The sequence below is a fragment of the Biomphalaria glabrata genome, chromosome 18 (genome assembly GCF_947242115.1).
Source record: "Biomphalaria glabrata chromosome 18, xgBioGlab47.1, whole genome shotgun sequence".
NCBI lineage: Eukaryota > Metazoa > Mollusca > Gastropoda > Planorbidae > Biomphalaria > Biomphalaria glabrata.
Genome location: NC_074728.1, coordinates 15,228,251 through 15,244,114, shown reverse-complemented (window position 1 = coordinate 15,244,114; position 15,864 = coordinate 15,228,251). Strand labels below are relative to the sequence as shown.

At 37.7% G+C, this 15,864-nt stretch overlaps 1 protein-coding gene across 7 annotated transcripts in view; it reads left to right on the top strand.

Annotated features, from left to right (window-relative positions):
- LOC106060385 (talin rod domain-containing protein 1-like) overlaps window positions 1-15,864 on the top strand; it is a 61,227-nt gene that overhangs the window by 22,358 nt on the left and 23,005 nt on the right. The window lies entirely within an intron of this gene.

Sequence of the window (15,864 nt, the reverse complement as noted above, 5' to 3'; positions counted from 1 at the left end):
TTTATTATATTTTCCTTTTATATTTTTTTTATCTTATCTTATATAATACAGACGTTAGTTAAAAAAAGAAGATGATTACGTCCTACGCGACATGCATTCAGTCATGCATATTAACCAATGACTTAAATTTTGCCAAGTTACTGGTTTTCCTGGCTAGCTCAGGCAACCCATTCCATGCTCTAATAGCACTAGGGAAGAAGGAGCAATTGTACAAATTTGTCCTAGCAAATGGGATGAGGAATGTGCCTTTATCTTTTTGTCTTTCTGAGTATTTTATTAAAATTTGTTATTTAAAGATTATGGTTCAGTTTTTTATGTATAATTGCTACTTTACTTTTGCATCTTCTCTCCTGAAGGCTCTCTAAATTTAGTAATTTAACTAAAGGTGTTACTCTAGTAAAATGTGAATATTCGTTTGTTATGAATCTCGCTGCTCTATTTTGTGCCTGTTCCAGTTTCTTAATGTTTTCTTGAGTTAAGGGGTCCCAAACAGTGGATGCATATTCTATTATTGGTCTAACCAAGGTTAAATAACATTTTAGTTTTATATTCTTATTTGATTTATAGAAATTTCTTTTAATAAACCATAATGTTTTGTATGATTTTTTGATAGTTTCATCAATATGGGGATTCCATGACAGTTTTTCATTTATTAGAGGTATTTTGCGTTTTTAGTTTGTGTTAACTGGTTTACCATGAATAAGATGAGTGGAATTAATTTGTTTTAGCTTTTTTGTTACTCTTAACAACTGACATTTTTCTGGGTGGAAAGACATGCTCCAATTTCATTCCCATTTCTGTAATTCATCTAATTCTCTTTGTAAAATATATGTGTCTTGTGTTGTTTTTATTGTTCTATATATTATGCAATCGTCTGCAAATAATCTGACTTTTGTTCCTGAACTAATGCAATTTGGCAAATCATTTATGTAAATTAAAAATAGTAGTGGACCTAAGACTGTTCCTTGACGTACGCCTGAGTTTACTGTTATTGGTGGTGATTTAGAGCCATTTATTATTACAGTTTGTTCTCTCCTATCAGGAAATCTTTAATCCACTGATGCAATGGACCATCAATGCCAAAATATTTTAATTTTTTAAGCTAACTATGGTTGTGAACTTCAAAAGCTTTGGAAAAATCTAGTAAAAATAGCATCTATTTGCTCACTGTTTTCTAAACCTTTTGAAAAATCATCAATTAGTCCTATTAGTTGTGTTTTACCTTATCTATACTGTCAAGTGGTTTATGATGTTGCTACATATTATGTGTTCTAGGATTTTACATGTGATGCTGGTAAGTGATACTGGCTTGTAGTTTGCTGGGTCTGATTTTTTTCCTTTTTTAAATAGAGAGGTGACATTAGCTTCTTTCCAGTCCCTTGGTACTCTTCCCTGGTTAAGAGATGCCTGAAAAAGTATTTTTAACACTGGTGCTAGCTCATTGCTTAGTTCTTTGAGTAATCTAGCTGGAATACCATCAGGTCCAGATGCTTTATTAGGTTTGATGTTGGCTAATAGTTTTTGGATTCCCTTTTCTCCTATGTTGTCTACTTGGTTCAAATTAAGTAATATGTCTTTGTCTCCTGGGGCTGAGAATGCTGATGCAAAGTATTTGTTTAGTATGTTAGCTTTAGTTTCATTATCATTGTGTGTTAAATTGTCTTCTCCGTTTAATTGCGCTATGCCTGTTGTTTCCATTTTCTTAGAGTTAATGTATGACCATAGGTTTTTGTTGTTATCTTTAGATATTACATTGTTTATGTATTCACTCTGCAGCTGTCTGCTTACTTTTTGGGTAGGTGTTTAATTTGTATGTACTTTTTATAAACTCTTTCTGCCTTAGTTTCTTTAAATTTTCTATATAGTTTTTCCTTCTGATTACAAAGCTTCTTTAATATATTATTAAACCAGGATTTATTTATTTTGTTTGATGTGTATTTAGTTTGTATATGGTTTTCTATATAATGTTTTTAAGATAGTTTTTTATGAAATTCCAGAGGTCATCGACTGGTTGGTTAATGTATCTTTCTGATAAGAATGATTCTTGAAAGTTTAATTCAGCTTGGTGTAGTTGTGTTAGGTTGCATTTGTTCCAGAGTAAGATTTTTCTTTTGGGTTTTAAATGTATAAACTTACATGGTCAAAATAAACAATAGCAGTATAGAAAAGCAATTAGTTAATTCTTTTAATGATGAAAAGCACTTTTAATTGATTGTGCTCTGCAAGGATTAACTTGAATGGAGAATGTCTGTTTCATTGGAGAATGTAAAGCAAAGTTATTCTAAAAGTAATGTCTCAATCTAGATCTAGAGTGGAACAAATGAATTTTCAAAAAGTGTATAATAGTATTTTGAGGTGCGGGAGGCTTTATTGTTTTAGATTAAAATGGAGGAGGCAAAGATATTTACCATTTTGTGCTAGAACTGATGGACCAATTAAATTTGGTTGAGGGGTCCCTTATTTTGACCATGTATCTTTATGAGGTAAAAGTAATTTCATCAGTCAAAATGTGTGTGAGTTAGGAAGGGACTAATTTATGGAGGACTGTTTAAGCATATAAAAGTTATTTCATCTAAAATAGGGCTACTTAAATTTATGGGCAAAAGTGTTTGTGTGTAAAGAGGAGCATTATAATGCTGGCTGTAAAATTGACGAATGCAGAAAAAAAGTTCCAATCAAATAAAACAACATATTAACATTTAGCAATCACAATCCTTAAACTTAATAACATAGCAAAGCAGTTATTGGATTGTAAACAAAAACATATATTATTAGGGGTGCGCGGGATAGTAATTTTTGATATTCGGCCGGAGCCAGATGCAAACATGTCTTGTAAAGAGCTTGTGTTGCTGAACATTTTGCAAAACTATATATTCGTATTAATTTTTATCCTTTTAGATACCTTATTGTTTTAAAGTCTGTTACTGATGTTATATTAAAGCTTAACAGTATTAATAAACAGATAAGGACTATCACAAACTAATCCGTGTAACATGAGTGTATGTGTATCTAGGAGGCCAATAACTGTAAAGGGGATGTGTGGGATTGTCTATTTAAAATATGTTAATATATATTTATCTATTTACTAATGTAAATCTCTCAAAGATACAGTGCAGTCTGGGCTGTATAGTGGGTGGATGTATGTGTTCATGCAGACCAACAACTGATCATCAGGCTTGTAATTTGAAGTCCAAGGACAGCTTCTGGTTCTGGCTTCAAGGGCTTAATACTGATAGTAGCTTTTAGTTAATAGTTGGAATCTGAAGCGTTGTAGGTCAACATTTAATGTTTTAGATTACGGTAATTCATTAGCAACAAACGATATTTTATTAACAGCCGGAACATCAATTATACATATTTATAGATTGAACCTTAGATGATGCCGAAGCATAGATTAAATTGTAGTCTGGTCTATTATTGATATCTATGTTTAGATCTACAGCTATATAGATCTAAGAGCATTAAGAAAACCAAATATAGTCGAAAAAAAAAAGATCCACACCCTCCCTACCAAAAAACAAACTGTCTTCGACTGATTTAACAACCTGGACGTAGTGGGCTTACGCATGTAGTCCTATGTAGTGTGTGGGGCCTATAGTTGATGAAGTTGACCATCATGCGTTTTTTTTCCTTGGGCATACGCAAGTGTTGAGTAGTCAGCTAAAAACAAATAACACACTAGCATGGGTATGTCAAGCATGTAGATCTATTATACCCGTACACTAGTTACAAAATTCAAGTGTTTCTTGACACTCCAGCATATTTTTTTCTTTGTTTGCTAGATCTAATTACTTTGCTATAGATCAATTTCTTTTATGCGATTTTTAACTTTATTTTTAAGTTTTCCTTTATATATTAAGTCAATAGAATTAAATAATGAAATAAGCTTTCTTTCTAAAGGTCTTACTACAAGGCAAAACATACACACACACACACATCTTTGTTTTATTTTATTGTGCAAAGAACGTATGTAAGAAACATCTTCTTTAATTACTGATTTTGTCGTGGTTTCTGTAGGCCTAACTGTAACAAAAGGGCACGGTAGTAAGCCTATTGGTGTAAGGTGTATAAAAAGTCGTCCTTGTTTGATACACAGTGGCTAAGTACGCATCCTAAGTAAAAAAAAACAACAACCCAGTAATAACGAAGAGTTACTTGATACTTTCAAATTATTAAGAATATCGTTATCAAATCAAGACACTTGGCGCAGGAGCAATATTCAAGTTAACACGTTAGGAAAATTAATTCAACCGTAATATTTATGTACTGTGTTGTCTTAGCATGTTGCGTTATCCATTCTGGCTTAAAATTGATCAATGTCTTATCAATCAATTGCGTTTCAAGGACTAAATAAATAAAATAAGGTGTAGACGGTGTTTAGCTCTCCCTTTAAACATTGGCCTGGTCGCATGGGCGTAGCCGGGGGGGGGGTAACGTTTATTTTAGTGATATTTTAATACTAAACCATCACTTGCCACAGCACAGCCATGGGGGTTTTGCTGTCAAAAGCCTCTCTTCTGTAAAACAAAATTTAAAAAAAAATGCAAACGACAATACCCAAATTCCAAGAGCATAGCTAAGTAAGATTTTGAATTTACCCCCCCCCCCCTCCGAAATATACGATAAAACTCCCTCTTAAATATAAGACTATCCATACATCATTGAATAGATTCTATGAGCGTAGTCAAGAGGAAGTTTTGTGTTCCCCCCCCCCTAGCATGTTTAGCAGCTAAAAAACCACCTCTTCAATATATATAAAAAAGCAAATTACACACTCAAAATTCTATGAGCGTAGCCAAAGTGATTCTTTAGTTTAAACCCCCTTCAGCGGGGTTTGAATAAAAAAAAAATACCTCTTCAATATAAAAAAAAAATAAAATTACACACTCAAAATTCTATGAGCGTAGCCAAGCAGGGATCGGGGGGGGGGTGAGTTTAAACTCCCTCCTCCAGAGGGCTTTTTTTTGAAGTTTAAAACCCCTTCAGTTTTTTTTTTTAGTTTAAATACTCCCATACATGGAGTTTTGGGGTTGAAAACCTCTCTCTTCAATTTTATTCTAAAGCAAACTACAGTCATCAAATTCTATGAGCGTAGCTAAGGGGGTTTTGAATTTATTATTTATTTTTTAGTTTAAAACCCCCAACAAATGATTTTGACGATGAAAAGTTCCCTTTTACGATATAAAATCTAAAGCAAACTACAGTCACCTAATTCCAAGAGCATAGCCAAGAAATGTTATAAATTTCTACCTGGGCTCCATTAACAAAGTACAGTGAATAGTCAGTGAATAGTCATCTGCCGAAATTGAAGAAGACTTAATGTGGCTCAACAAAGATGGCTAAGACGGATTTTAGAAGTCAGTTATAGAGATCGGGTCTCAATTACGAAAATCCTATGCCGAACTGGGAGTCGACCCCTTAGTAACATTGTGACAGAGCGTCGCATGTGGCGCCACACTTTCATGGAGGTTCTCAGAGCAGGTGGGAAGAGGCTTCAGACATTGCCAGTGTTACAGATTTTGTGGAAGCAGCTTGCCGCCCAATGCGCCGAACGACGCGGGAGGATCTAAGTCAGTAAGAATGGCAAATACGGCTTTCGAAATAAAACTTTTAATAGCAGGATAATTCATTGTAGATACCTCAGAATATGGCTTTTAATACCGGAAATAGTGCTTGGCGGAGGGGCTCCGGCCCGCGCTAGGGGAGCTCATAGCGCTCCCTTAGACCCCTTGCTGGCAATGGCTGGGAAAAAAATCCTGGCTACGCTCATGCTGGTGTGTCTTTTACGCCAATATACACAAATCTGAGCCTTGTACTTTTTTTTTTCTACAAAATAATAAGCTACTGGCTTACTGGGCTATGAAATCTCGCTGTTTGTGTTCTGCGTAGCAAAAGGTCACTCGTTTATGTGTATCTTTAGTCCAGCTTACTATAATTGAGATTTATTATCCATTTAAGGAAACTCGGCATCTTGGAGAGGTGTGGCCTGTAGTCCAGCCACGTGATTGAAATTTTTCTCTATATCAGCAAACTCATTGTCCGGTTACCCGTTTAGAAGTGTGGCTTGAAGTCCAGCCTCCTAATTAAGATGTACTACCACGTAAACAAACTCAATTCCTTCGTGTGACCTCTATAGAGTGCCTGTCTATCAATGAACTCAATGTGATGGACTAAACAAATAAAAGGGGGTGGGAGCTTTTCATCTCTATCTATGGAGATATACCGGTGTAGAGGTGTGGCTTGGAGTCAGCCCCTAGTAAAGATTTACTACCAAGTAAACAAACTCAGTTCTCTCGTAAAGTTTGACCTCTAGAGAGTGTCAATATGCTGACATTAAACCTACGTCCATCGTATTTGACTGGTGGTCACCTATCAATTAACTCATTGTGATGGACTAAACAAATATAACATGTTAACTAAACCATTCAATAGTCAAGACTAAATGAAAAAAATGTGCCAGCCATGGCTGCTATGTATTTAAAGCGCATTTATAATGTAAAGTTTCATTTCTTTTTATATTCATCATTATAAAACTCCATTTAAGTGAATGCTTGAGAGGCTCAAATCCTCTCTTGCAAAGGTCCTGGATAGAAACCCTGCTGCTTTGCGTAGTGCATACATGTCGCCATACAGGTCGAGAATTTGTGGTTTCCCAGACCTTCGAGCTAGAGATCAGCACGTCTGGGGCTGTCAAAAAGAATATGAGACATGGTTTCCTCTTCTTCCCCGCAGCGGGCGCACCGTGAATCGAAATTTGGCCATAGCCGTGAGAAATGTGAGCCAACAGGACAGTGGTCTATCCTGGACTATGATATAATAGTTTGCTCAGGCCTCACGGGATAGTGTGGTCAGGCCGCCTCATGCTTTCCCAGACTCCACTGGCTTTTCTGGATTTGTCCCAGCACTCAAACCACTTTTCCATTTCTATTTTTTGAATTATTGCCAGAGCATGGTGAAAACTCAGAGTCTGTTCGGTGGATGGTATTTGCTCTTCCTGGAGGGCCAATAGGTCTGTAATGGTGTTGCCAGTCACACCTATGTGACTCGGTACCCACTGCATTATTACAGGGATGCCATTGCGTTGCTTTGTTGCGTGAAGCCATGATGACAGTGTCGATATTTATGGGCCATATTCCAGGGCTTTGCAAAGCCTATAGTACAGGTTTTGAGTCAGTGACCACAACAATCTGTGTTGCCCTCAAATGTCCCTCGCCGAGTTGAGAGTCAATGACTTTTCAGTCTTCACAGACTGCCATGGCCTCGGCATCAAAACTGCAAACACTACCACATGGTCCATTTTGAGTCAGAGCAAATAAACTCGATGTAGGCTCCATGGCCTGTTCTTCCAGAATCTATCGATGCTGACCCATCAGTATATGCAAAAAATGGCACTGGGCTTAAAGGCATTAATAGTCTCCAGTGCTAGAATTTGAAGATCGTTAGATGAACGACTTAGCTGAGTGGCATTAGGGTCTACTAGTTTCAAGCGTATGTCTGGGGTCGTTGGGGGTGACACAAAGGGGGAAATAGATGAAAACGTTGAATGTTTTGTCGGTTGGTAGAGAGGCCAGCTTTATCGGATATTCTAGTGGCATGATGCATAAAAGACTGAATCTGGATACATCTTCTGCATCTCCAACCACCCACTAATTTTCTAGCTGGGAGGTATTCATCCAGCCTTTTATACCTTTCAAAGCAAGTCAGTAGAGACATTTCCTTCTAAGGTTTAGTGGACCTACATTAGACATTATTTTAGCCGTATTTACTGGGCTTGTCCAAGGTTTAACAGACAAATCTTATTGCTTGGGACTGTATTTTATCAAGTTGTTCAAGAGCCATAGATTTGAAACAGGTTGACTGTAGTCTTTCTGTGATCGGACTGCTCCTAAATACAGTGATCGAAGCATGTCAGCTCGAGCTCCCCACTTCGTGGATGCCAGCTTCCGCACAGTTTCCCCGAGGCCTTTTTTGCAACTTCTTTGATGTGCTCACACATTTTTAGTTTGCGATCTAAAGTTAATTGGATAGCTTTTCCATGCTGAGAGTCACTCCGTTAAGGGAGACCCGGAAAGGTTGCCCGAGAACGCCAGTCCCGAGCGTGAACAGAGAATAGACTATCTTGGATGTGTTTATTTGTAGCCTCCATTATTGTGTGTATGATCAGAGCGTATGGAGATCTTCTAGCAACAATTTTGGAATAGTGGTTGCGCCCCTTCCGGATTTCCAAAGGACAATATCATCAGCATTTTGGCATTTTAGCTGAGCCGGTAGATCATTTATGAAGACCGTGGGAGGCCGTGATCGAGAGTCATTTCCCTGAGACTTCTCCGTACATCCTTGTTCTTATTGTACGTTCTTGTAGGAAGTCTTTAATCCAGTAATATATCCGTCCCGGCACCCCCACGGCTCTTATCTTATGAAGCAAACCAGGCCGCCATACTTTATCATATTGCCTGTGTTAAGTCAATGAAGATTGCCTATGTGCTTTCGGTACCTTGGAATCCATCTGCTACGCCGCTCTGCACAAAGATGTTGACTTGGTCTATAGCGGATATTCCAGCCCTGAAACCAGCCTGTTCCGGAGTTATAAGACGGGCACACTCAAGGTACCAAACCAGACGTTCATTTACCATTTTTTCAGCCATCTTTCCCACACAAGATGTGGGATGGGCCTGTAGCCCTCAGCAGTGGAAGCGTCTTTTCCGTTTTTTTTTTTGGTTAAGGAATAATAGTGGCACGTTTCTAGGCTTTGGGCAGATGACCATCATTCCCAGGTTCTATTTACAAATGCCAAGAGCACGGTTCTTCCTTTTCCCCTTACATGCTTGAGCATTTCGGGGTGAATCCATCCGGCCCCGGAGCCCTTTTGAGAAGTGGTAGTTCATCGTTCCCTCAGCACTTTCGGTCTGTGGTTCTTTTCGGTCTTTTATTTTTTCATAAGCTTTGTGAGCCTTATCTGTGCCAATGACATTGGGGACTTCTTGGCAGCTTTGTTGATTTTAGCAAAATATTTGTTCAACAAGGTGGCAATTTTCTTCTTTAATGAAATGGTTACCCCACTGGGTAAAGATAATGGGGCTGATGTTTTCGTACGCCCTGCATTTTCGAGATTTCTCAGAAGACTTCAGGCCATAGAGCCTATAGAGCTATCCCTTAGGTCTAACCTTGCACAGGTATTTGTCCAACGTCCTCGTTTTTCCCTGTTAATAAACGCTTTGACTAGTAGGCTCAGTCTGTTATATTCCCGTCTGAGTGTTGGATTGTTTTGGGTTCTTTTGGTGTGCCCTTTTCCGAGCTTTAACAGTTTGTTGATTTCAGCTGTCCAAAAGTTCTTGAATTTTTTACAAGGGTAAGTCCGAGGAATAAACTATTTAGCCATGCCCATGATTGCTGTTGTAATTTTTGACGGTATACAAGGTCGACAAAGCTAGAATGTACATGGATTTTCTTCAAGGGCATTTTCTACAGCTGCTTCGTATTCATCCCCGTTAGCTTAACTATAGCACCACTTTCGTGGCTCTTAAGTTGTCTTGATCCTGATTTTAGAAAGAGTGACAGTCAGTAATATTGGAAGGTGGTCACTAACAATATCGCCTAGTACCGTACTAGTTATGACACATTCCAAGTTGGCAGCGACTAAAGAAATAACTGGTCTTCCAGTGATAGTGAACCATTGCTAGTATGCAGAAGAGTAGGAGGAGAGTGTTTGTTTTGCAAAAGAAAATAGTTTGTAGAATTGCACAGGTCATAGACTTTTTCACCACACATGTCAATGTCATCATAGCCCCAGGAAGGTTAATGGGCATTTAGATCTCCAGATTGATAGTTATTGTCTCTCTGACATCTAAAGCCAGTTCTTGTTTAGGTGGATTATAAACATTGATTATTGTCTCTCTGACATCTAAAACCAGTTCTTATTTAGGTGGATTATAAACATTGATGCACTTGAAGCGTCTATTGTTTTTCCAAATTTCTAACACCAAAGTGTCTGTCCTCTCCTGACTAAAGTCTGTGGGCACTTTCTTGACGACCAGAGCATTAGCCACCAATGTAACCAGGCCTCGGCAGTCCCCACAAGAGCAGCAGAAAGCAGCGTACCAGGTATTGAGACACTTCTTTTTTCACCAATCAGGCATTCTTGTAGTAAGGCACCATCCACACACTCTTTGTGGAGCAGAATAGTTATTTCAAGTGTCTTTTTTTTTTTTACAATTCAACAAACGAACTCTCTTGTGAGGCAATGAAAATGACAACTCGCTTTCTTCTAGAAACATCCTATTGTGAAAACCTGGACTTGAATGCCATTAAGTTGTTAAGCTACTTCTGTGGTATGAGGAGACACTCTAGAACTGATTGCCCTTTTCAAAATGCATTATGTAATCAGTGCGGTTAAATAGGACACTTCCAAACTGGTTGTAAATCAAGTAAAACAACAGCCACCATAGCTGCCAGCAAAATATCACTGACCAGTGTGATAACTCCATGTACTTAGTCATCAAGGCATTTCTCTGGACTTATACAACACTGGTCTACGGCCTTAAAGAATGTCAATGGGTTGGTGTTCCAAGCTCTCACAGACAATGGCATCTGTGAAGCTACATATCAGAAGCCATCGTCAGACATTATGTCCTTCTACAAACAGAATATCCATGGCCACTACACATCTTTCTGTTAAGACACTAGGATACATATTTGCTGATATCTAATACAGGAAGAACACTACTAAAAGTTCAAACTTTCTGTGCTTGCTGGATTGTGCTTGAATGTAATACTTGGCATAGACTTTTTAAGTCTTCATCAGGAATTGACCATACCATACGGAGGAAACGCAATCCTTTACACTTCTGTGGTCTTAAGGCAGCACGAGTCGAAACACATAGCCTATTCAGTGATATACGTTCTGACTGCAGACCAGTGGCTACTAAGTCCCGAACGCACTCAATAGGTGATAAGAAATTTCTTGAGTCTGAAGGGAGAAAACTCCTTTCGGACAAAATCAATGAACCCTCAAAGTCTCCCTGGAGAGCCCAGGTGCTTGTGACAACAAACGAGAGACATAAAAGAAGGATGGTCATTGATGACAGTCTAACAATAAATCACTTCACCTTACTGGATCCATACCCAATGCCCTGAGTTGATGAACTGGTAGAAAGGATATACTATTCCGTTTTTAGTACAATAGACTTCAAAAGTGCCTACCATCTTTCCTGAGGAAAGACCATCTACTGCATTTGAGGCATGTGGCAAACTCTCTCAGTTCTGTCCCATCCCTTTTGGTGTTACCAATGAAGTTGTATACTTTCAGAGAACAATAAATCAAATTATTGAGAATGAAAAGTTGCAGGACACCTTTGCATACATGGACAATGTAATGGTATTTGGTCATGATAAAGTGTCGAATGATGAGAATCTGCAGAGATTTCTAGATGCTTCTAGAAAGTATGGGATCACATTTAATGAGCGGCTCATTTTGGAAATCGATAACTCTGACTTAAAAAACACAAGGACTCCCAGTTTCCAAATTGGAGCAGGTGTTAAATCAAGTCCTGCACTCTATTCGTTCTCTACTTTGTACCGCTACAAACGAGACACTGCACAAGCGAATATTCAAATTCTATCTCAGGTCCAGCTTCTGAATCAATGGCTGCTCCTACACACAGGTACAACAGGGTGGAAAATGGACAGCAAGAAGAAGTAAATCTTATCTTATATAATACAGACGTTACTTCAAAAAAAGAAGATTACGGCCTACGCGTCATGCACTTGGTCCTATATTATGTGTTCTAGAATTTTACATCTGATGCTGGTAAGTGAAACTGGTCTGTAGTTTCCTGGGTCAGATTTTTCTCCTTTTTTAAATAGGGCAGTGACAATAGATTCTTTCCAGTCCCTTGGTATTCTGCCCTGGTTAAGAGATGCCTGAAAAAGTATTTTGAACACTGGTGCTAGCTCATTGCTTAGTTCTTTGAGTAATCTAGCTGGAATACCATCAGGTCCAGATGCTTTATTCGGTTTAATGTTTGCTAATAGTTTATTGGATCCCCCTTTCTTGTACTTCTATATCTCCTATGTTGTATACTTGGTTCAAAGTAAGTAATATGTCTTTGTCTCCTGGGGCTGAGAATGCTGATGCAAAGTATTTATTTAGGATGTTAGCTTCAGTATCATTATCTTCTCCTTTTAATGGCGCTATGCCTTTTGTTTCCATTTTCTTAGACTTAATGTATGACCATAGGTTGTTGTTTTTTTTGTTATCCTTAGATATTACATTGTTTATGTATTCACTCTGAAGCTGTCTGCTTACTTTTTGGGTTAGGTGTTTAATTTTAATATACTTTTTATAAACTCTTTCTGCATTAGTTTCTTTAAATTTTCTTTATAGGTTTTCCTTCTGTTTACAAAGTTTCTTTAATCTATTAGTAAACCAGCATTTATTTATTTTGTTTGATATGTATTTAGTTGGTGTATGCGATTTTCTATAATGTTTTTAAGATAGTTTTTTATGAAATTCCAGAGGTCATCGACTTGTTGGTTGTCTTTTTCTGATAAGAATTTTTGTTGAAAGTTTAATGCAGCTTGGTGTAGTTGTGTTAGGTTGCATTTGTTCCAGTGTAAGATTTTTCTTTTGGGTTTTATATAGGCTACTGCTTTTATCTGTGTATTTTAATGATATCATGGTCTGATAGACCAGGGATAATATCTTTGTCTACTACTAATCCAGGGCTGTTGGTTAAGAAGAGATCTAGTTGTTTTTTTTTAATGATTTAATCTAAACTTAGGTTTTGTGTAAAGTTTCTATGGAAAGCTCATTTATGTCCTTAAGGTTTTTGTGTTTATCTATTGTTAGTGTTTTCCAATTTATATCAGGTTGGTTGAAATCACCCATAATCCCAAAAAATTACATAGTTCTTGCATGTACTCTAAACTAGAATTTGGTGGTCTGTAAATGCTGCCCATTATTAGGAATGTTGATGTGTTGTTAATTTTACAAAATGTTAATTCTATATTTTTTTAGTTAGTAAGGTAATTTCTTCTGCTATAAGTGTTTGAAATACATGGGCTGAGTCTCCAAGTAGAGAGCCACCGACGTCACCAATTCAAAGCGATGGCAGCTTTGGTCTTGGTAGATACTACCTAAGACCAGGAACATCCATCCCTGTGGCGCTACAACCCATGGAGGGCTCTGGCCTGCTTCAACACATCCTTCCATTTAGATCTCCTGGGCCTTTCGTCTCCATGCCCTAACCTCAAGCTGTTGCAGATCTGCTTCCACATTATCAATCCATCGCATTCGGGGTCTGCATTTGGGTCGCCTGCCTTTTGGTTTTTGTCTGTATACGATTTTCGCTCCTCTGTTATCTGACATTCTTTCAAGGTGACCTGCACAACTTAGTCATTTCAGTCATTATTGGTGGGTCTTCATACGATTGATATATCTCATGGTTTGCGGTGTCCTCCACTCTGTTTCATCCTTTATAGTACCATAGATTTTCCTTAGAATTTTTCGTTCCCAAGTATTTAGTAAATTTTCAGATGTCTTAGTCAGCATCCAGGTCTCACTTGTATACATTGCTGCTGGTCTTATTATGGTTTTGTATATTATTTTTTTGGTTTTCCTTGATATATATGCTCTTAAGTAAATGATCTGTGCTATAAAATGCTCTGTTGCCCCCTGCTATTCTTTCCTTTATTTCTGTTAGTATGTCATTTTTTAAATCAATAGTACTTCTTAGATATTTGAAAGTTTGGACATTTTCAAATTCGTGGACTTTGATTTTGATAAATTGTCCCTCTGTTTGATTGTCTCTTGTCATTGCGATATACTTGGTTTTACTGTCATTGACCTGAAGTCCTGCTGGTCAAGATGCTTCTTCTAGTTGTGTGAAGGCTCTAGCGATGTCAGAAGTTTCTTTACCCAATAAGGCAATGTCATCGGCATAAGCAAGGTATTGTAGAGGTTGGCTGTATATCGTCCCTGTTGGTTGTGGACCCTTGTTTTCTCTCCTGTAATTAGTAAATAGTTCCCCTTGTGTTTATGTGTATATTTCTTATAACTCTCTCCTGTGTCAAATTGAAAAAGCATGCAAGAAAGTGAGTCTTGTCTTAATCCTTGTTTAATCCTAAATTCCTGTGAGTGTTCTCCTTGTATTTTTGACTTTACTTTTTGAGTTGTTTAATGTCATATGTTAAGTCTTGTCAGCTTGTTAGGTATTCCAAAATCCCATTCGTCCTTAGACATGATGTTAAATTGCGCTCCTCTTTCCTTAGCACTCTTGGAGCTCAAAAGTGCCCTACTTCTTTCCTATCATTGTGTCTGCTTCCTCTTTTTCTCAGTCTGCCTTCATTGCCCATCACTCTGTCTCCTTATCTTTAAAATCTCCCTACATCTTAGACCAGTCTGTTTGCTGTGGACTGCGACGGGTAAGGGGGGATCAAGAGATCCTGGTATTTGAGTAGGTGTCTATCCAAGGACAAACGTAGACGACGAAAAGAAAATCTAAATCAACCACCTGTGGACAATGGTTATGCTTGCCCTGGATGTGGCAAAATATGTAGGTCACAGCTGGGGCTGTGCAGCCAGGGGAAATACTGTATTCCTCACTAATATTCTGACTCGAAGACAAGCCTTATTATTACTATCCAAGGATAGTGTCTAGTGTTTCTGGTTTCTCTCTGTAGCATCATCATCCGAGCATTGTTTTTCTCTTCTATAATTTGTCTGCATTCATCATCGTACCACCCCATTCTCTCGTTCTTTTGTTTAAACCCAACTACTTCTTCTGCTGTTCTTTTGATAGCATGCTTTATTATTTCCCAATGTTCATTTATGTTTTTTTCACTGTCCTTTTCTAATGTTGTCAGTGGCGTTTGGAGTGCAATTCTTTAAGTTACTGCCAAAAGTGGATCCTTTGTGAGTTTTTGACTATCCTATTGCTGTACTCTCTTTCTTTGGTAATTGTTTATGGTACTTATTCTTTGTCTAAGTTAAGCTTTTACTAGTAGGTGGTCTGAGTCAGCATTTGCTCCTCTGAAAGTTCATACATCTAGTATATCTGATCCATGTCTCTTATCTATGAGTATATGATCTATTTGATTCTGGGTGTTGCCATCAGGTGAGATCCAGGTTACCTTGTGAATATTATTATGTTGGAATTTTGTGCTGCAGATAGACATTTCTTTTCCTGATGCAAAATACACTAATTTTATGCTATTATTGTTGGTTTCTTCATGCAAGCTTTCTTTGCCAATTGTTGGTCTGAATGCTGGTTCCTTTCCATTTTTTTAATTGAAATCTCCTAGGACTATTTTGATGTCATGCTTTGGTGCTTCATCATAAATTCTTTCCAGTCCATCATAGAAGGCTTCTTTTGTGTTATCATCTGCATCTTCTGTAGGGACATGAACATTGATAAATGATATGTTGAAGAATTTTCCTCTCATAGGTTTAAATCCAATGACATTACCTACCATTTTCTTTTTAACAGCAAAACTTGTACCTAAGTTGTTAGTGCTTCCATCACTATAAAACATAGTATACTCCTTGGTTCTGAGAATGTCAGAGTCTTTCCACCTGATTTCCTGTAGGGCTACTATGGGTATCCTATATTTCTTTAACACTTCAGTAAGTTGGGCTAGCGCTCCTGCTCTATAAAGACTTAGCACGTTCCATGTCGCTAAACAAAAATCATGTTCTTTATCAGGCCTAGATCGTTTTCCGTTAAGATCTGTCTGGGTTTTCTTGTGTGTAGAAGCTTTCGTAACAATAATAATTACTATTATTTACATGTTAATGTTCCTATAACTTTTAGGCAGGAAGATTGTAGTGTGTGTATATATATATATATATATATGTTGGGATGTTTC